The sequence below is a fragment of the Canis lupus genome, chromosome 17 (genome assembly GCF_003254725.2).
Source record: "Canis lupus dingo isolate Sandy chromosome 17, ASM325472v2, whole genome shotgun sequence".
NCBI lineage: Eukaryota > Metazoa > Chordata > Mammalia > Carnivora > Canidae > Canis > Canis lupus.
The window spans coordinates 4,992,622-5,013,635 of record NC_064259.1 but is presented as its reverse complement, the minus strand read 5'-3'; the positions used below and the strand labels follow the sequence as shown (position 1 = coordinate 5,013,635).

General features: G+C 39.8%; 1 long non-coding RNA gene across 1 annotated transcript in view; it reads right to left on the bottom strand.

The window, feature by feature from the left end:
* Positions 1–20,795, bottom strand: part of LOC125752775 (uncharacterized) — a 157,243-nt gene extending 136,448 nt beyond the window's left edge. The window contains exon 1 of the long non-coding RNA XR_007403027.1: positions 20,668–20,795. This is a non-coding gene — a long non-coding RNA (uncharacterized LOC125752775). The remainder of the gene's footprint in view (positions 1–20,667) is intronic.
* Positions 20,796–21,014: the final 219 nt, after the last annotated feature.

Here is a 21,014-nt window from a genome sequence, read left to right as displayed (position 1 = left end):
CCATGAATTTGAAAAAAGAGGGAAAAATTAAAAATAAAAATGATTTTAGCGTATGGATTTTTTTTTAATTTAAATTCATTATCAAACAGATTTTGATATTCTTGTGTGGGTTTTGTGTAGGGGGATGTGTCTCTTCTAGCTGGCTGCTTCAGGAAGATGCTTGAGGGGGAAAATAAAGATCTTTTAAAAAGATTCTATGTTCTAGTTTTCCAAAGTACATTTTTAAACTTGTAAGAAAGTTTATGACTATGGAGATGGTGATTTCACCCTGACAGCAGAGGTACAGGCCACGGGCCAGTGGGGCTCCTCCGTTGACTGGGTATTAAAGTAAAGAGGAAAAAGTCCACTTGGGCTTGGTTCTGAATTCAGATGGGCCACTGATACATGGCCTTGACAAAGTCACTTTTTCTGTCTGAGCCTTAGACTTTGGGTTGGATAATTCAGAGATAGTTAATGAATTTGCATTAAAAATCAGCGTCCTGAGACTCCTGGGTTGGCTCAGCGGTTGAGCATCTGCCTTTGGCTCAGGGTGTGATCCTGGAGTTCCGGGATTGAGTCCCACATCAGGCTCCCTGCGTAGAGCCTGCTTCTCCCTCTCCCTATGTCTCTGCCTTCTCTCTGTGTCTCTCATGAATAAATAAATAAAATCTTAAGAAAAAAATCAGCATCTTATTCTAGGAAGCATCGAAGCAACTAAATTGGAACATGCCTAGACTTTACCTCTATTGCAAATACTATTATTGATATCATTTGAAATGAAACCTGCTATTTAACCAGAATACAGTCAAGCTTACAAAGTTTATATCTACTCCACACAATAACACTGTTGATAGGCACAAGTAGCCATATTTTTTTTTCACACAAAGAAACAAAATTCGTCATGCAAGAATAGAAAATTAATACAATCTACCTACGTCTTTGACTATTAAAGAGTGTTATCAGATTAGCCTTTGTTGAGTGTCTGTATAGAGCCAGGCATCATTCTAGACTCTTCTCCTTGTAATATGCGATTTTTATATTTAATTCCTGGCAATGTTGTGAGGTTAGTATTTCTACTTCCATTTTACAGAACGGGAAATGGAGATTCCTATGTTTAGAGACTTTCCAACATTCAGTTATAATAAGGGATGAGTTGGAGTTTAAACCAGTCTGACCTGATCTTTGTCTCCTGTCTCTTCACAATTCCACTTTGTCTTCTCAAATGCTGCGGTCAGTGCTATTTCTCTGTACTGTAGGGAATATCTGCTCTAGAGCAATAAACTCTTACATGTGTGGAAAACATAAGCATGAATACCCACACATCTCTGCAAGAAGAATTTGGCTAAAATAAGTTACGTTTAGAAATAAGAATACATTCTGTATGAACACATTCTTTTCTTTCTCTGTTGCCCTTTATACTTGACAGACTCCTTTATCAGCATTATAATGTATAGCAGCTATTATAATTAGGACCATTTCACAGATGAGAAAATTGAGGTTTAGGCACAGAATGCCCAGTCCTTCCACCTCATTTTGTTAGTTCCCTCATTTGTTAGGTTATCAATGATAGATCTTTTTTTTTTTCCTAGTTTGCTCAAATGTTAGTTTCACATGGTGAAGTCTTCGGTGAAGCATCGGTGATCCCACGGAGGGTCACAAAGAAAATGAGAGTTAATATCTCACATTATTGTCATAATAAAACACTTCACATCACCATGAGAGCCCTTTATTATTCTTAGTCTCAAAAAATTTGAATTTCAGATATTTTTAAATATTCTTTTTTAGTCAAAGTATGTCTTGTGTAATATTTTGGACATACTTACACTAAAATTTATCCTTTATTTATCTGAAATTCAAACTGACATGGGCATCCTGCACTTTATCTGGTGGCCCTAACACCAACTTTATAACTAGCCCCATCCCATGAGCTAGAGAAGGAAAGAAAAATAAGGCACAGTTCCTCCCTTAGAAAACACACAACCCAATGAGGAAAAAGACACATTAAGCACACACAATATGACATAAAACTATGATAATAGAAATACACAATAATGATGAGGTCTGTTTGTTGGGGACCTGCACTGTGCCAGGCAACTTAGCCAAGGGGTTATCTCAGATTCAGTCTCATTGCTCCATAACCCTGCTTTGTAGGTGAGGGGACTGAGGCCAGAAGAAGATAAATGAATTGCCAAGATCATCTGAGTAGTGGCTGAGTTGGGACTAAAACTAGGTCTGTTAGACGGTGCTGCCTGTCCTTAACCACCACCCTCGGCTGCTCCCTCTGACCCTGCAGATAGTCCAGCTAACTGGACACAGGCTGCCACAGAAGGGAAAAGGGACATTTGTCTCTTGATGATTGGGTCTTGAAAGATAAATAATTATTCACTAAATGGATAAACGACAAGTGCCTGAGTTTAGGGGGGAGAGAAAACAGCAGGCAGAAAACATAACAAAGACAAAGACATAAAGGTGTGAAATACATGATGGTTTGCGGAACAATGAGGAGGTTTTTGGAGGTCAATGTATGCATAGAAAGCTAGTGAAGTAAAGCTCTGCATAAGTTTAGAGGAGCCTTATGAGCCACTCCAGAGTCAGAACTTCACCCCAGGGACACTGAGTGATATAATAAAATCTTTATTTTATAAAATTACTTAGGCTATCAGAGAGGAGGAGGGGGTGGAGAAAGGGGCTCCAGAAAGGAGACTTGCCGTGAGTCAGGTACGTGTTGGAAGATGTCCAGCCCGTGGGGATGAGCACAGAGACGAGGGCAGGCAGCGGGGAATGAGTGGAAGAAACAGGCTATTTGCCATGGAGCATCAATAAGGCCCAATTTCTCTAGAGACAAGAAGAGAGAGCTGAAGAACTATCTGCAGATTCTTGCTGGGCCCATTGGATGAATGGCAGAGAATCTACCCAACCTCGACAAACCCGCTCTGCTCCCACTCCCCCCACCTGGACACAGCATCTGTGTTTCCAACATGCTGCAAGTTTTGAAAAGGCCATTTTGGCACCTTCTTGCAACTTCAGAAGAAATCACCATTGACCTTTTTTTTTAATTATCAAGGAAATCTAAGGAAGAAGGAAGCTGGCAAAAATGAGAACTTGGGTGACTCAAGCCAAATTCTAGAGAAAGCTGACTTTGTGCTAGCCTTTTTGTTTGCAAAAGCTAAGAGCCAAAACACGACGACTAGTATTGTCCCTATAATAAATTACAAATCGGCGATAAATAAAATAAAACGTTATGGACAGAATCCAAGAGAATATGGCTCAAATTAAAATAGCCACAAACCATTCTCTGTGCGGCACCTTATTCGTCATTATCTTCAGCCATGGATCAACCAAATGCAGTTTCTGTCCCAGCTCTTCTCCCCAGTGCTACCCCACCAAGGTCGCTAAGTGTCGTGGGAAAGCATCAAAAACTCAGCGGCGTCTTTCCTTGACATGTGCATTTACTTCTTGCCCAAACTCTGGAGACGAGTCCATGGTGTAAACCAGTTGAGTGCTTTTCAATCAGTACTATGTGGAGTTAAAAATACACAGCCGTTGCCCACTCTCCATTCCTCAGAACAGTCCTGGCAACAAGATGTTGCTTTTGCATGACTTTTTTTTTCCTCCAGGGAAGGGATTTAAAATAATTTATTCTTAATATTATGCCTGCCTAGTATCTGAGAGTGAAGATAAGCTTGACTGCAGTACTCCAAATAAATTGCTTAGGCAGTAAGAAGCTGGCTGGTGGGGATTTGGGATTACAGTGTATCTTGCAGATTTCACTTTATGCTTCCAACCCTGAATTAGGTTGAATTCCTAGGTTCACTTGGGGTGCCATGTGGGCCTTGAAAATGTAATGGTAGATGCAAGGGAGGAAGTATGACAGCGACAGTGACTTAACTTCACTATCAGGTCAAAAGCGCAAGGTGTACATTTCTCAACACCAAACACAATGGCCAAGGTCCAGGTGACCATGATTTTTGGTGTAGGCTCAGAGATGGAAGCATCTTGTACTCTATTTCTACTGACCCTCCAAATCAATGACGGCTCTTCATTGACTCGGAGCTGACCTCACCTCTCAATGGGTCTCCCAGAGCAGAGTTGGAGGAAGACATGTGAAAATGAAATGTAGGGTTTTGGGGCGTGGGACTCAGGGCCAGGGAGCACCATCTGGGATGCTGCCGGTAGATCTCTTTAAAAGAAGTCACTCGTCTTTGCTTCTCACATCTATTTGGTTAAATACCTGCAGATGAGATCTGATTCACATTTCATATTTGAAACATCAATTTTGAATACTATATTTATCGTCCTATGATGTTGTTTCTGACCCAAACATGTACCTCCCATTTCATCCCTGGGAGACTGTAGGTTTCTGTAGGGTTTTTGTTCTTATTATTTATGGTTTTTCTTTAGCGGGAGAGAGGTGCATGGGGATAGATGGCAAGCATCTATATATATTAATAGAAGAAATTTCATGTCTTGCACACGTGTACTTATGTCTGCACTATGCATTCCCTGGTTTTTAAAGGACTATCCTTTAGTCAAAGATTCATAACAGCACAGGTTTTCCTCTTAGTGTTGTTTTGAAAAGAAAAAGTTTTTAGTGGATAATACCTACACCACGGCTAACAGACTAAAACAAAGGGTAAGTGAAATTTTGAAGTCAGTCTATTGACCATATCAATTTAACTTAAATATTTTGTCTTCCATGAGTTTCCATGAGCTATGGACTGATCCATGTCAGAGAACACAAAGAGATGAAGAGCAATTAGCAGTTAAGTACATTTTTCAAATCTACACAGGATGTGCAATAGATTTGTGTTTCTGTGAAAGTGAGCTCAAGAAATTAATTTTCACAAGAAAAAGGGTGGGACGGCAGCCTTCTTCTGGACACAGAAAAGCTGCTGGTCAGGGAACACAGACAATAATTTCCAAGTGGAACATGCTGTATATTGTAAAAACTTAAATTGTGCAGGCATAAAAGGATATACCAGTTAAAGGTACGTCACATATCTTTGACCTGATTCTCTGATTGTTGGTGCGAGAGATTTGGCTTAAATTATTTTTGAAGTACCTGTGAATTGACAACCATGGGACTCTAAGCCTTGGAATACACCAAAGTGACCATCTGAAGAAGCAATGAGAGCAAGCTCATATTATTTACACAGTGAGAAGATCAGAACTAAACTTTACATATCTAACCTCCATCACATTTGGCCTGGGCTTTCCAAATTTCCTAAATCACAAAGCTAATGGTATCAACTTCTCTGCTTAAAACATGTCAAAAAATCGTATCGTTCTCCAGAAACGATCTCAACTTCCCAGCACTGCCTTTACCTTCCACCACGTCAATACTCAGTGTCTAGCAGCTGCATGAGGCAGGCTGGTGAGCCCTGGACACACCCTGGGCCTTCCTGCCCCTCTGCCTTCGCATTACTTTAGTTAGAGCTGTCCCCCCACAAGACACCTCCTTCCTTCTGCCCAACTGGGCACTTTGCCCATCTTTGCTATTTTACCCATCCTTCAAGATGCATTTCAAGTACCATTCATCCCTGAAGAAATTCCCGACTCTCCAACCAAATGCAGTTTTCCACTCTCTTAAAGCCCTAGAGAGTTTGAAGTGTGCCTTCTAGAACTTTCTGTGGCCTCCACCCTGCAATCTACCTGTCCTTTAGTAGTGTCCTTTCCTAACTGCTGGCTTATAAATTATTCTTTCAGGGAAGGGACTGGGGAGTCCTCCTGTCGGCACTCTCCACACCCTGTAGTGCGGTTTCTTGTTCTTAGTAGCTGTTAATACATATTTATTAATGAAAATGAATCTGTGGTAACAGATTTGATGAGATTCTGTGAGCAGAGTGGTATATGATGGAAGGCCACCTGGCGCAATGGAAGGAGACCCAGCCCCCATCCCTGGCTCCTGGGTTGTGCTGACATCATCTGCAGTCACTTCTGTTGCCTCGCCTGCCCTGGAAACTCTGAAGAGAGCCAATGAGACTTTGCATCAGTCTATGCCCAGGAGTCGTGTCCAGGACATTGCGTGGATAGTATTCAGATGTCTGTGGTGCCAAATTGTCACTTACTGAGATTTTATCTGAGAAGATCTCTCCGATCTGTAAGCCTCAATTCCTCCCTGGTAAGATGATGGTCATTGATTGAATGACTTCAAATTGTTTTCACTTTTTTAGTTTGAGGGTTGTGTTGTGTTTCTTGTTGTTGTTGTTGTTTGTTTGTTTTTTTCTCCAATGTACATAACTACTAGTTTCTCCAGTAATGTTCTTCAGTCATAGTCTCCAGCAATAATTAAATTACCCTTTACTGGTGGGTCTGGCTTGTTGTTTTGTGTTTTGTGTTGTTTGTTAAATTAAACCCTCAGGTGTAAGCATGCTGAAACAGTATTACGTGATTATAGTTTCAGAGGAAATGAAAGCAATGGCAAAGCAGAGGTACACCTCAGGTGTCCAACAAATCCCACATCCTGCATGTGAACCTGGACACCACAGCACTCTCCACGCTCTCACACTGTCTTCGTCACCCAAAATAGTGCTGTGATGGATACGCTGAGGAAAAGATGAACACTCCAGACCCAGCTTTGTGATTTCAAAGTCGGCAACAAATTCCCTCTCCAGCAAATTAGCAACCATTATGCATCCGTAAGATAAGAACCCATAATTCTTGGTAGCCGTATCTTTGACCTGTCAGACTGAGCATCCTTTCTCTGATGATGATGAGGTGGAAAATGCATTGTCCAGGTGGTAGTTTCTGCGTGCTGCTTAAAAAAAAAAAAAAAAAAAAAAAAGGAAAAAAGGAAAAAAGGAAAAAAGGCAAATCACTACACTATGGCTACTATTGTGGTTTAATCACTAGTTTTCTATGGTAAATGACAAGCCCGCATCCGTTAAGTGGCAGTCGCAGTGGTCTTGCTGCTGCCCCTCTGCACTTGCACAAAGCTAATTGCTTTTCATAGTCCCACAAGAGTGGGAGACTCACAGAGCCCAGTCCTGGACTTGAAAAGTTGAGGCTGTCTTTGCATTGACAATTCTGCTTTAATGTGCTTTGCTACAAAATTAGGTAATGTGAAGCTCTCCAGGTAGCACAGAACTAAGACCTGGGCTCTCAGTCACATAGGGGGAAGCATTTGTACCAAAGCATCTTCAGAGAGGAAGAAGAGGTTTTGTAGGAAGTCTGTTTGGAATCTCTCAAGGGACGTGGTGCCGCATGTTCCAGACTTGGAACAAAGGGAAGGCCTGCTTCACCCAAACTGAAGGTTTCTCTGCGACCGCCTGTCCTCTGGCCCTGCCGTATTTAGTGCAATGCCACTTATGCTTGAAGCCTCTTCTTTGCTATGAAGAAGTAACAAAGAATAAACAGGAAAAAAAAATAGAAATACCCTGTCTTCCCAGGAATGATATTAAATTCTTGTCCATTCTAAGCAAAAAATAACATTTTTCAGGAAAGTTTTTCTTAACCATTTTTAACAGACTAAAATTTTAGACATTATAGGATATAAAATGTCATATGGGAATAATACTTTTTTGGGGCTTCTGCTGAAGAATTTGAAAAAAAAAAAACAAAAACAAAAAAAACAGCATTCTATGGGAAAAAAAAATGCCCAAAGGACTTAAGTTACCATATAATAATGTCTCTATAAATTACAGTAGAGAATTGATTTCAGATTCATTTGTGGTATTTTGAAAATAATGGTTTGTAAACCTTATAATCCTCCTCTTAAAAAATTTCTCCCTCTGAGCATGCATCCTTTTGTTGGTTTTACAACTATTTTCCACAAACCCTACCTGAAGATAACCGTGCCCTTGGCTCTCTCTGCCCTCCTATGTCTATCACACTCTTGGGCCTATCATCACATGTTCTCTCTGCCTCTGTGTATTACTTTTAATGGCTCCAACCTTCATTCTTTATTTCTCCCCTTTTTAAAAAAAAGTCTGGACCCAAAATACGTATGTATTCTTACTTCCTATTATGCCCCAGTGTAAGCTCCAAACCAACTCTTATGTAGCAAGATCAGAGGCAGAAGGAACACCAGACACAACTGGTCTTCATCCCTTCATTTTTAATGAGCTCCCAGGGATACCAGTGGGGCCTGTCCATGAACTGCATTTTGAGCTGCAAACAGGGTTTGAAGGCCCAACTCTGTGACTCAGCACTGGTTGTCCTGGATTCTAGAAGTGAAAAAATGGATCTTTTCTGCTTTATCCTGAAATCCAATGCCTAATACGTGTTAGATTGGGCTCCTGACTGTATTGTTTCTTGTACCTGAGAATTGAATGCTGTTCCTTTTCTGGGGCTGATATTCTGCTTTCATCCTGCACAACTTGTCTCAAAATCAAGAATAATGTCCTGAAATCCCAAATGCAGTGTTTGGGACTTTGATACCACCTGATAACATCTGTCCTGAGGCTGAATGTCTGCAGAGTTGCTAGGTCTCCCAACCACGCTTGCTGCTGGATTTATCAGCTTCCTGTCATTCACCTGTCATGAGGCTCCTGACCCTGAATGCTTTCCTATGCTTCAAGTATTACTCCTTGTGATTTCTTGAGTCTTCCTATTCCCACAGGCTCCCCTGGGAATGGACTTTTAAAAGGTAAAGTACCTTTGTCATGTTCTATAATTATGAAATTCCCCTTCTCAAAGAAGTATCATTTTACTGAGTCAGTGTTAAGAATTAGTGATTCTAAGCAGAGTTAAAATAGAAATCACTTCCCCAAAAGGGATAAAATTTAGGAAGATGCTTTCTCTGTATTGGAGCTCCCTGGTTGTGTCTAGAAGACCAGGGTTTGAGTCCTAATGCTTTCAATGCTATTCAAATTTTTAAAAATTGAAGATGTGTTTTGGTGAACCTCCAAATTATCTGTTTACCCTCAACCTACCCCCTGAGTCCTGTCCCTATGCATGTCCCAGATATGGTCACCGAGGCATGTTCCTCATCTTCCCCACATATCTTAGCTGCCTGCTTTGGCCAGTGGCCATAACATTCTTCTAGTCACTTGGGCTAACAATCTGCTCATCTTTGATTCTTTTCTTTTTACCAGCCACACTACAACGGCAACCACATCTTGCTGTTCCTTCCCCAGCTTAGCTCCAATCCACCTGTCTTTTCTATTTCTTTTGTCATTACCCAAGGGTAGGAATTATTATGCCTAATTTGTACTGGTGTAATAATCTTAAATTGGTTCCCGGGCCTCTGTTCTCAGCTTACTACACTTTTTGTTTTACACCTTACTTCCGCATTCATTATCCATCTTCAAAACGTCCATCCTACAAAATAAAGACCATCTACGTGACGAGGCACATATTTCTCAGGTGGTATGAAAGGTTCCCCAAATTTGTCATTAACCTGTCTTCCCCATCTAAAGCTCTGCAAGTTTATAGAGTTTATAAAACATTCTCTTGAACATTATTTCCTTTGATAATTGCATCAGCCCTGTGAATCAAGCTAGCATCTGTGACCTTGGTTTTATTATTACATTTTAAACAAATGAGGAAGCAAACTTACACACAATTGCATGCCAGTCCAGGAGTTTGCCTTACTTACTCAAAGTCACCTGCGGAGTCAGAGGGCAAGCAAACCTGCAAAGCACACCCCATTGGTTCTTCTACCTACTTGTGAATTTTCCTTGACATGTCAGTTCTGAAAATGCCTTGCTCTTTCTCCAGGCAGAACTAATTCCTTCTGCCTTAGGTCCCCAAAGGACTTTCTACATATATCTACTACGGCATGTATCACCTGCAAAGTGATTCTTCATTTTCATGTTAGTCAACAGTGGGATTCTTGCAGGCAGGAGCCATGCTTTTGTTCTTGCTTTGCGTTTTGTCATTTAGCAGTATCTGGCACACAGCAACAGGAAATGCCATATAATGAATAATTACATCTTGTTATTAAGTACTTTGAGACATGTACTGATTCTAGCGAAGGGCTGCATTCTTGTGCACTTACAGAAATCACAATCATTTTCATTGTGATAGAAAAGACTGTTTGTTAGTTCTGTGGCATAGAGAAACATGAATCTTGATAAACTTGAGGCCAGAATTCATTCTGGAAAATCAACTAGCCATTCTAGTTGTATAACAGAAAATAAATTTTGTATGACTAACCTCAACTTCTGCCATGAGTCACAACATATAAGGCCTAAGGTCATGTCTAGTTTTGAAAGAACACTGTCTTATACAAATGCCTTTATTAAGAATTTGGCTATTACAGAGCGTGAGCTCTTCAAATATTTAACAGAAATTAAACCAAACTGATAAGCTTATCCAACCTCTGGATAGTTCCATAAAATGATTAATCTTGAGCATATTAATATTGTATGAGTGCTAATTAACATCTTGAATATGTGTGCTGATGGCAAATATCTTTAACTGAGAATTACAATCTGAAAGCTTTTCATTTTACAAACGGGCTAATATGTTCAATTTCTAAATTTTGAGAAGATGATAAATAGTGTGAAGCAAATGAGTAAAAGATTATATTATAAACTGGATGTAGTGAAAGAACCAAGAACTAGTGGTGAGATGGCAAATTACAAAACAGTTATATAGTTGGAGACCTGCTAATGTCCTTGAAATTCATGAGACTGAGCAAAATATGAGATAGATCATAATTGATTGGAATGGTGGTTTCTGATTATTCTCAGGCAACATCTCGGTTATTTAGAAGAGCCTCAGGAAGTAGGAATGATCTTAAAATGTCATGTTTTTATGAAGAGTAAGTGTCTGGCCCTTGTTCTCAATAACTTTATTTTACTGCCTTCCTCATTGTCTGTGTGTAATTAGCTCATTGAGTTAGAACCAAGTGTTAACGTGGCCCAGGCTATAGGTTCAGCCACGTATTCCATCTGCATGGGACAGTGAACTTGAAACACTTTTAATTCTGAGATTTAAGCTTTCACACTTTCAGAGCCAGGGGCCAACACATCATGTGTGTCCACAGCCTCACTGAACAATTGTTCTGGGAAAAACTGCCACATTTCTTTCTAAAAAAAGTATACACAAGGCAAGTATACACCATATTGAATGCCTAGCTCCCAACTTCAATATTCTGATCACAACCTCACAATTTCAAATCAGCACAACATTGGCACAAATGCCTATTCTTTTTTCTTTTATGTTTTATTCTTTCTTTTCATGTTTTTAAAAATTCTTAAGGCTATTGCTAATTTTGAATTGTTAAGCAACTTAAAGTACTTCTGCAGAAATATGGCAATACATATTCCAGACTCAGTAAACTAAATTTGAAAAAAACCTGGAGGTAAGTTATTTGATATTAAAGATACATTTCTCCCAATCTCTCTGCAAGCTTCCTTTTACAACCTATACCATATATTAGCTTGATCTCTGTTCTAAAATTAGCCCATATCTACACCCATGGTCTTAGATTCTTTTCTTACCCTCTGCTTGTAATTGAGGTCTTCAGTGCTTGTAACTGAAGTACCTTACTAAGGGCTAGTTCTAACTCTGAAAACCAAATGAGACCTGCAAATAGAAGTCAACATATGTGGTTTTTACACTTGAGAAGCTCACAGTCCAATGGAGGAAATAGAAACAAACAAACAAAAAAATCAAAAAAAAGAAAAAAAAAAAGAAAGAAATACAATGAAAAAAAGTTCCAGCAGAGGTTTTTGATGCATAATGACAGTACCAAGGAAAGAGAATTTATCTGGGATTTTGGAAAAAGAAAGGAGAATGGCCTCATAGAGAAGAGCAGGTGTTAAACAAGGATTCTCAAGTTTAACATCCCACGTTCTTCCCTAAAGCACACCATTTTATGAACTAAGAAACTCCAGCTGCCATTGAGAATACCAGTTTTCATGAAATTCTTCCTTACATGTATTGTCTGAGCAAATATCATTAAGGCACTGGCTTAATTGCCAAGTAATAATTCCAATGCTTGGTCGTAGAAGAAATTGGAGTTTCAGTGTCATGTAGATATTTATAACAAACAATGGGGCTTGATGTAATAGACTTCAAATTACTCTCAATTGTCCTATTGTGTGAATTATTTATGAACTTTTACACATCTGTAAAGTCTTAGAATAACCCACTTTAAATCATTCCATACATAGAAAAAAACAAACATCTTTTCACGATTTACTTATAATTCACAGATTTATTTCAGAATAATATTTTACATGTACAAATTATGATTTTTTTTTGCCCATGTACTTAGCTATTGGATATTTCATTTGTGTATATTTATCGGTGTCCACAGGTAGATTCAAAACCCATGGCAGTCACTAGGTGAAAATTGAGTAGCAGACAGTATAGACATCTATATTACTTTTTCCTGTTTTTTAAATTTTAATTTCATGGAAAAAAATAATTACTAGAATTTTACCATTATTTTTCCATTTTATTACCAGAATTTTACCATTATTTTTCATTATTTTACTGAAAAAATAAAATCGAAGGGCATAACAAAGGTACTAATGTTTGTTAAGCATCCTCTGTGTACAAGGTTTTTCCATGAATTATTGCATTTAATCACTATGAGAATCAGAAAAGTATGTTATTGCCCTTAGGCTTTCACTCATTGGATTTTATGACCCCGGTTTATCAAAAAAGAATATGTTACGCATTTTCCCAAGACCCACACTTCCAAGGTTGGGCCCACATGTATGTCTACACATAGCCAGTGTGTAGCCATACCAGAAGCTGAACCTGATCCTGATTTTAACCAAAAGATAAACAGCATGGTTTGGGCTAAACTTTTGTATCTCCTGTTAGAGAGAAAATACTATCACCCTTGCCTCCGTCTCAATACAGAAAGTAGTTAAATCATGCTGAACACATTTGAAAATCTGTGCTAGTGTGACCACTGCTTTCTTGATTGTCCACCTGTGGAGCAGAATAATGGCCCCCAAATATGTCATGCCCCAGTCTCAGCATATGTTACATTGTATGGCAGGGTGGAAAAAAAAAAAAAAAAAGACTTTGCAGATGGAAGTAGTTTATAAACTTTATGATTGGGAGACCATCTTAGATTATCTAAGTGAGTCCACTGTCATCACATTAAGCCTTCAAAGTGGAGAGTGTTCTCTGGCTGGAGTCAGAAAGATATGGCAGGAGGAGAAGCCAGAGAGATTTCAAGCATGAGAAGGTTTGGATGCACCACTGTTGACTTTGAGATATAGAGGCCCATGTACAAGGACCAGAGAGAAGCCTCTAGGAGCTAAGGATGGCCTCCAGCTGACAGCCAGCAGCGAAACAGGGACCTCAGTCTGAAACTCAAAAGGAAATGGATCCTGCCAACAATGTGAATGAACTTGGAGCAGGTTCTTGCCACCGCCCCTTAATAGTCCAGCCAACTGACACCTTGGTGGCAGCCTGGTGAAACTGGATGCAAAAAATGTGAGGCACTGGCCAGACTCTTCAACACAACTATGAGATAATAAATATATGTTTGCTTGTTTGTTTGTTTTTAAGACTCTAATATGGTAATTTGTCATGGCAGCAAGGAAGACTATACAGCCCCTGCCACCCATGGTTAGTAACCCAGCCTTGGTTGGCCTGCCAGATATTCCCTTTTCTCCTCCTTTTCCCCATATTTGTTCACCTCATCACCACATCTGCCACAGTTATGGCATTATATATTCTAATCACAAAATCAACTCTGAAATGGTCAGCTCACAAGATGCCACTATTCCCTCCTTCTCCATTTTTAACAAATTATTTTATCACAAAATACTGCTCTTGAGCCAAATTCAACCCACAAAATTAATTCACAAACTGGCATTCACCATACATTTACTTATATACAGTAATAATAAACCAAATCTAGTTATTTATTTTTCAGTAATCACTTATTTCTTACCATAAAAGTAATATATTCTCATTTAAAACATGCCTGGCATATAATAAGTACTTAGTGAAAGTTAGTAAGCAGCAGGACACATAGAGGCCACAGGGCAGGTATGACTAGAGCATCACGGTCCTGTTCTGTGGGGTTCTGTTACTTTCGGGATAAGCATACTGTGGCAATGGACCAGGCGGTCTCATTCTGAAAAGCCACAGGGTATCTGATTTTAGCAAACATTTTGCTTTTTTTTTTTCTTCCCTCCAAAGAGCTGTTGAAAAATCAGTTTCATGATTTTACTACAGCTTATATTTCTCTAATAGTTTTTTATTGCTATGTACTATATGATTACAAAGGTTAGAAGGTAAAAACAACATACATTTATTATCTCATAGTTTCTCTGGGTTGGGAGTCCAGGCACAGCTTTGTAAGCTTTTACCAGGGAGGAACCCAGGTGTTGGTTGGGGCTGAGTTCTCATCAGAGACGGGGTGGGGGAGGGAAGATCCAATTAATGTTTATGCAGCCTTGTGACTAAGGACCCGCTATCTCGCTAGCTCTCAGCTGGGAGCTGCACGCAGCTAGGAGAGGCTGCTTGCTGTTTCCTGTCATTTGAGCCTCTCACAACATGGCTGCTTATTTCTTCAAGGCCAGGGGCAAAGTCTCTCTTGGCTTCAAATCTCTCTTTTGTAAAGGGCTCATGTGCTTCTTCCCACTCAGGATAATCTCCTGTGATGAACTCAAAGTCAACGGACTAGGAGCCTTAGTTACTTCACAAAATCCTTTCACCTAATCAATCTCATATTCAGAGGGCCCACCCACACTGAAAGGGAGGTGATTATAAGGGTGAATATAGTATAGGCAGGGTCTACGGGCTATCTGAGAACTTGCCTACCACACCTCTCCTAACCCATAGCTAGGGGTAACTTCTAGAAAGACGCAATGCCTTCCGAGTAATAAAACCCCCTACAGAATACAATGGACGAGGGTTAAAAATAAGAAATTCTGGTTTCAGCAGGTTTACTGGCCATAGATCAGTGATGTCACTGTACCAGACCTCTTGCTCCTGAGGGAAAAATCAGAGAGTCCAAAGGGGAGAAAAGAGTATAATTGCAGTTGTGCATTAAGCACGGGGTGATTTCCTTTAGTGGTTTTCAACATGGACTCTGGATTCAGACATGTGACATTAGAATGCCAGCTCTACTACTGACCTTGACACTTTGGCCAAGTATGTTAATCTCTCCAGTAGTGCAAAAAGATTTATTGAGCATTTTCCAAGTCATTGGTACTAAGCTTAGCTCTTCACCTGAATTGCTTAAATTATCAGTTACAGCAGCTGTCTGTGGTAATTATTTTACTTCCATATTCTCAATGTAGATACTGAGGCTTGAAGCTCAATCGTATAGCTCAACAGAACAAATTAAAGAAGTAGAGGCAGAATTTGAATGCTGCCAGTATAACTTCTTAGCTGTATGGTTTTACTATCATCTCTATAATCTCTTCTCTATTTTTCCTTCCCTAAAAATTGCATCTTTATGAAGAAAGTATTCCTTGGGATTGTGGCACATGGGTGTAATCCAGTGAATTCTTATTTCATTGAAATTATTTTACCAACTGAATAATGATTATAATAATACACTGTTACTATTTTTATTAATCATGAAAACAACAGTTGTCCTTTGAATGTCCCAATCCTCCCATTAGAGGAGGATGTACTCCACTTTAGAAATTCATTTCAAAGGTCTGGAGTTTTATTTTCAATGCTAACAAGATAATACATTGTTTTATTTAGTGCTAGATGTTTTGCAAATTTTTGATCATTGCTCTAAGAGTTTAAAAAATGATCTGTTATATTTTCAGTTAATGTGAAGATGACATTGCCACACGCCAATGTGGGAGATCTCTTAATGCTATTGGGTAACCTTGGAAGAGGATTTCAAAGCTCATCTCAAAATCTACACTTGCTAGTGAATGATTCAACATCCACCTCAAAGCTCTTGCTCATATGAGAGTCATAATTGGAAAGTGTCTGGGAGATTACAGGGTCCATTCTCATAGGGTCCTCTCTTCAACCCCTAAAAGCCTTTGTCACTCCAAGCAACGGAAAAAGAACCCAAATATTTTTAAAATGAAAAATCACATATAAGGGCTATAGACAAGATTTCTTTTGTACTCTTCAGCCATCTACGTTGCACAGCACAATTAATCAATTAAACATTTCTGAAATAAAATTTTTGGCATGCACAGTATGTGGAATGACATGTTTGAATAACTCGGATCCATAAATCATCCTATGTAATGTAAGCCACTGGCCTTGTTTTTACCTACCCTTTTAAAGGATTAACAAGGAACTGGCAAGAAACACAGAAATGTTGATATGGGCTTCCAGCTGGGATTGATTACAGGCTACAGTCTAATGCTGTAATGTTCTGTGCTAGTACAATTTAACTAGCTATGGCTCACCTTCTGCCTCCAGACACTCGCCAGTGAAAAACTATTTGATATCATTTTGCTTTTAATCTTCGAACACATACATTCTCAAATTACTTTTGCTAGCAAAACGTTGTCCTTTGTGACATTGCTTGGTGTATATTGGTGTGCAGTTGAAAAATACTACTTAACTCTGTTTAAACACTTCTCTCCATCCTCTTATTCACAAACATTTATTGAGCACTTATGTGTGCCAAGAATATGCTGACCTGTGAGATTACAAAGAATAAAAATATTCTATCTGTGCAGCCTCCTAGAACCTGCAGTCTCATAGAGGAGCACAGCATAAAAGGATCCAAAAGTAAGACACTGATGGAGACCACCCCCAAGGCTAAGAATAAAAGGACTCAAAACTACTTGCTATCTGAAACAAGACACTATTGGTAAAGGATTTTTTGAAAGTTTTTATTTTATACAGTGTAATATTAGCTTTAGGTGTACAGTATAGTGACCCACCACTTCCATACATCCCCCGGCACTCATCACAAATGCTCTCCTTCATCCCCATCACATGTTTTCCCCATCCCCTTATTCACCTCCTCTCTGGTAACCCTCAATTTGTTCTGTATAGTTAAGAGTCTGTTTCTTTCTTTTTTTTTTAATTTTTATTTATTTATGATAGTCATACAGAGAGAGAGAGAGGCAGAGACCTAGGCAGAGGGAGAAGCAGGCTCCATGCACCGGGAGCCCGACGTGGGATTCGATCCCAGGTCTCCAGGATCGCGCCCTGGGCCAAAGGCAGGCGCCAAACCGCTGAGCCACCCAGGGATCCCAAGAGTCTGTTTCTTGATTTGCCTGTCTCTCTCTCTCTCTTTCTCTCTCTTTTTAGTTTGTCCCTTTGCTTGTTTGATTTGTTTCTTAAATTTCACATAGGAGTGAAATTATATGATTATTTGCCTTTCCCTGATGAAGGATTTTAAAGGTAGTCATTACAAATTGGTTTTTTTCCCCATTAATTCTGAGAAGGATGATATTGGAAGGACTAAATATTACATTAAATTCAGGTATCTTTCAAACCTGAAAATGACTTTTAATTGATGTCGGCAGAGAACCTGTGATATTTGCCAGAGATGTACCTAAAGATTGGAGATAATGACAAAGTGAGTTTGTAAAGGACTGGAGGGGCAGTGTGGGTTTCTGCTTCCTGCAGAGTCCAGCTAACTGTCTGAGCCTATCCCACCAGTTTGTGGAGAGATGCCTCTCCCAGCAGCAATATGAGGTAGGTGCTATCATCATTCTTGTTTTGCACATATGAAGAAACTGAAGCACAGGCTTCTGTGTAGCAAGCCTGAAGTCACGCAGCAAATCCTGACTCAGAATTAACCTGAGACAATTTGACCCCAAAACCCTTAACTACAAGGCTGTGATGCATCACAAGATGGGCATCCCAGAAGAGGACCAAATGATCACTTTAGGGCAACTGAGGCAGTGGTGACTCATTGTAAGTGGGCAAGTGTGAAAGATTCCTGTCACCCAGATGAGGACTTGGTGGAAGGAACTTGGACTTGCAACTTAACATAAGGGGCCCCTCTTAGGAGCACCCGCAGAGGTTTACAATGTTCACAAAGTACATGATGCACCGCATGCCTCATTGTTGTGATGAGCTATCAGGCAAACCCAGGGAACTGCTGGTTGGCCTATGAGCTCTCTTCTCTTTTCTAATAGGAGCTGTGGTCAGGTCACAGCCACAAAGCTAGAGACTGTATGTTTTTGCCAGGTTCTCTTGGATCTAGCCATGCTGCACAATTAATTCTCATCAAAGGAATGGGAATGGAATTATATGTGCACTTCAGCATTGTTTGCTTGAAAGGAAATTGCTCTCCTACTTCACTCCTGTTTCTTTTCTAAAAGCTGGAACGTGCATGGGGCAATAAGCAGCCTCTACCCAAATGGATGACAACAAAATCTCAGAGTAATACCACGGCAAAAAGACACAGGAACTGAGGTCCCTGAATGGTCTCATTTTTTTGAGCCACTCTACCAGCCTGGGCTCCCTGCTTACCTCTGGTCTTTCACAGGATACAGAAATAAACCTCCATGTTATTTAAGCCCCTGAAAGTTGGGTCTCATTGAAGAAACTTATCATGTACCCTTCAGTCCTATAGAAACTAAATGCAAAGTGATCGATACATAAAAGTTAATGTCACCGGCTGGTGGCTGGCTAATCTCTGACCAAACAAATGAGGAGATAGAGAGAAGTCAGGAATATGGTGGAAAAGTAACATAAATACTTAACGAGCCAGTGATAGTTCTATAAAGGGGGGGGGGCTCTTTATAGTATGGAAACCTGTCAATTTTATTTGCTTTTCACTTCCCACTGGGAGACTGATTGAAATCTATTTGTGAGTGGAAGTGAAATCCATAGAACTGAAAGTATTATCCATAGACATGTGCATGAGTTTCAGATTCTTGGACAATAGTGATGGACTCATCTTGGTTGTTAGGAATGTTCTTGAAGGAGTTTTCCACAAGGGACACTGAACTTAAAATCTTATTTCTCAATCTTTTACATGATGGATATCTGGATGGTGACCAGTTTGCTGGGTAGATTTTGAGTCCAAAGGGGATTGGCCAAAGAGCAAAATCACTAACAGTCAAAAGGATAAATCCAGCCAGAGTAGTAATGAGGATTGTGTGCGTGTTTTCTAACAGTAGGACACAAAATATACTGAAACCCGACCATTACAAAGCCATTAAATGCAATGGATTAAACATTCAAAAAAGTTTTTGAATGCATGGATGAGTTTACAAGAAATAATAAAAATCCAACTCACAGAGGTAACTAACTAGAAAACTCTCTGGCTTTGCCTCAGAAAACGAGAAGGATGTCTCTACTAAGAATTCACGTACAGCTGCCAAATAGCATCAGGATTTGAATCTTGAATTCATATCATTTGCATCTTCTGAAAAGTACCAAGCTGAGACTCTTACCTCAAAACTCACCAAGATAACAACGTGCCCCAGGAGCTGAGCAGAGTAAACACACGTCCACTCTGTGAAAATGCACCCTTAACAGAAAGAACGGGAACCAGACTTCCGAAACCTCAGAAGTGAAATATGTGAGCTCACAAATAAAGAGAAGACATGCAGAATGAAACAGAACCCAGATAGAAATGAGTGCCTAGCATTTCAACTAAGAGAAGGAAGGGTTAGTTCACTGGCCTGGGAAGAAGCTGTAAGCGTGAGCATGAGGAGAGGCCTGCAGGAACGGTATCAAATGTAGCACAATGTGACGAAAGCGGTAAACAATGGAAAAGGACAGGCAAGTGGCGTATTATAACCTGCATCCGCAGCTAATGGAGAGGTGAGGACCAACACTGGAAGTGATGATGAATGGCAATTTTCAGACTTAAGAATCACATTAATTCTCAAATGTCCGAAGTCCAGCGTGTACTAAGCAGGATCCGAGGGGAAGACAAAATCTACACGTTATGTCTTAGTCAAACACCAAAACACCAGAGATAAAGAGATTTTGAAAATAATCAGGTAAAAAAGACAACTGAGAAGACTAACGGAACTGTGATAGTTGTCTTTTCAATACTGACAGGTGAATGTCACAGAGACATCTTCAGAATATCTGGTCCTGGTGAAACCGATAAAAGTGATTGCGTATGGCTGTAACGTCTAGGAAAGGGTTCTCCTCGGTTAATTAGTACCTGAAAGGCAAACAGTCACTAACCTGCACATGTGCAGATAAAGCTAGTGAACATCGGGGAGACCTGTGAGAGGGGAAGACCCCCGAACTGGTGAGAAATCACAGTGGCCCAGTTTCTTCAGGCGCTGCTCTAGGAAGTTGGTAACAATGCTACCTAGAACTTCATCACTCAAGATGCTTTAGCGGCTATATAGAGATTCCTTTGGAGAATCCGGGCTCAAATATAACAAGAAACACAAAGTCAGTTAGCAACCAAACGCCTTTAGCAAGGCTAAATGTGCAACACATCTGCCCTCTAAACTGGTTTGATGTCTAGTAGTGGCAGTTGTCATGAAAGACTTCTTTTATCGGAGTATATTCTTTGCACTAAATATATCAATGTTAATTTGTAATGCAGCCACCTTCTCAACTGAAATGCAAAATGTTCCAAAAGAACATATGTCCATATAAACTTCTTTAGCTTTAGCTTAAGAAACAGTTTGTGTTTTCCTTTTTTCTATTCTTTTCTTTTCCCCCCTTTTCTTTTCTCCTGTTTTTTTTTCCTCTTTAATCGAGATGGCAAATGCCTGCTTTATGCCCATGAAACAGCCATCTTTCTCCTGAGCTCCAGAATCCTAAATCCGACAGCCTACGGAACACATTACAAGACACACCAAGTCAAGTGCCTAATGTTTGCCACTCTGAAGAGATAAGCAACTCTTTGAGATAAAGAATTAAAGATGACTAATGATAAAGAGTTGTTAAACTCACCGGTGAAATGAGTGGACAGTAAAAGGAGAGATTCATATTGCTCTGTAGTTTTCGGGAAAGGCCCCAGCAGCAGATTATAAGGAAGAGTCTCTCTCTTCAGGAGAGTCATGGTTTTCCTTACGGCAGTGAGCAAAGAGAAAATGAAGAAGGAAGATGGGAAAAGCAGTCTAGTTAGAGACTGAGCAGGCAAGGAGCCAGTGACCAGAGGCGGCTGGCTCGCTTGCATCGGGGATTGTTAGGAGTTGAATTGCATTCCTCCCAAATTCATTCATTCATCTGAATTCCTATTCCCTGTACCTCAGACTGTGATCTTATTTAGGGATAGGGTTGTTGCACCTTTAATTAGT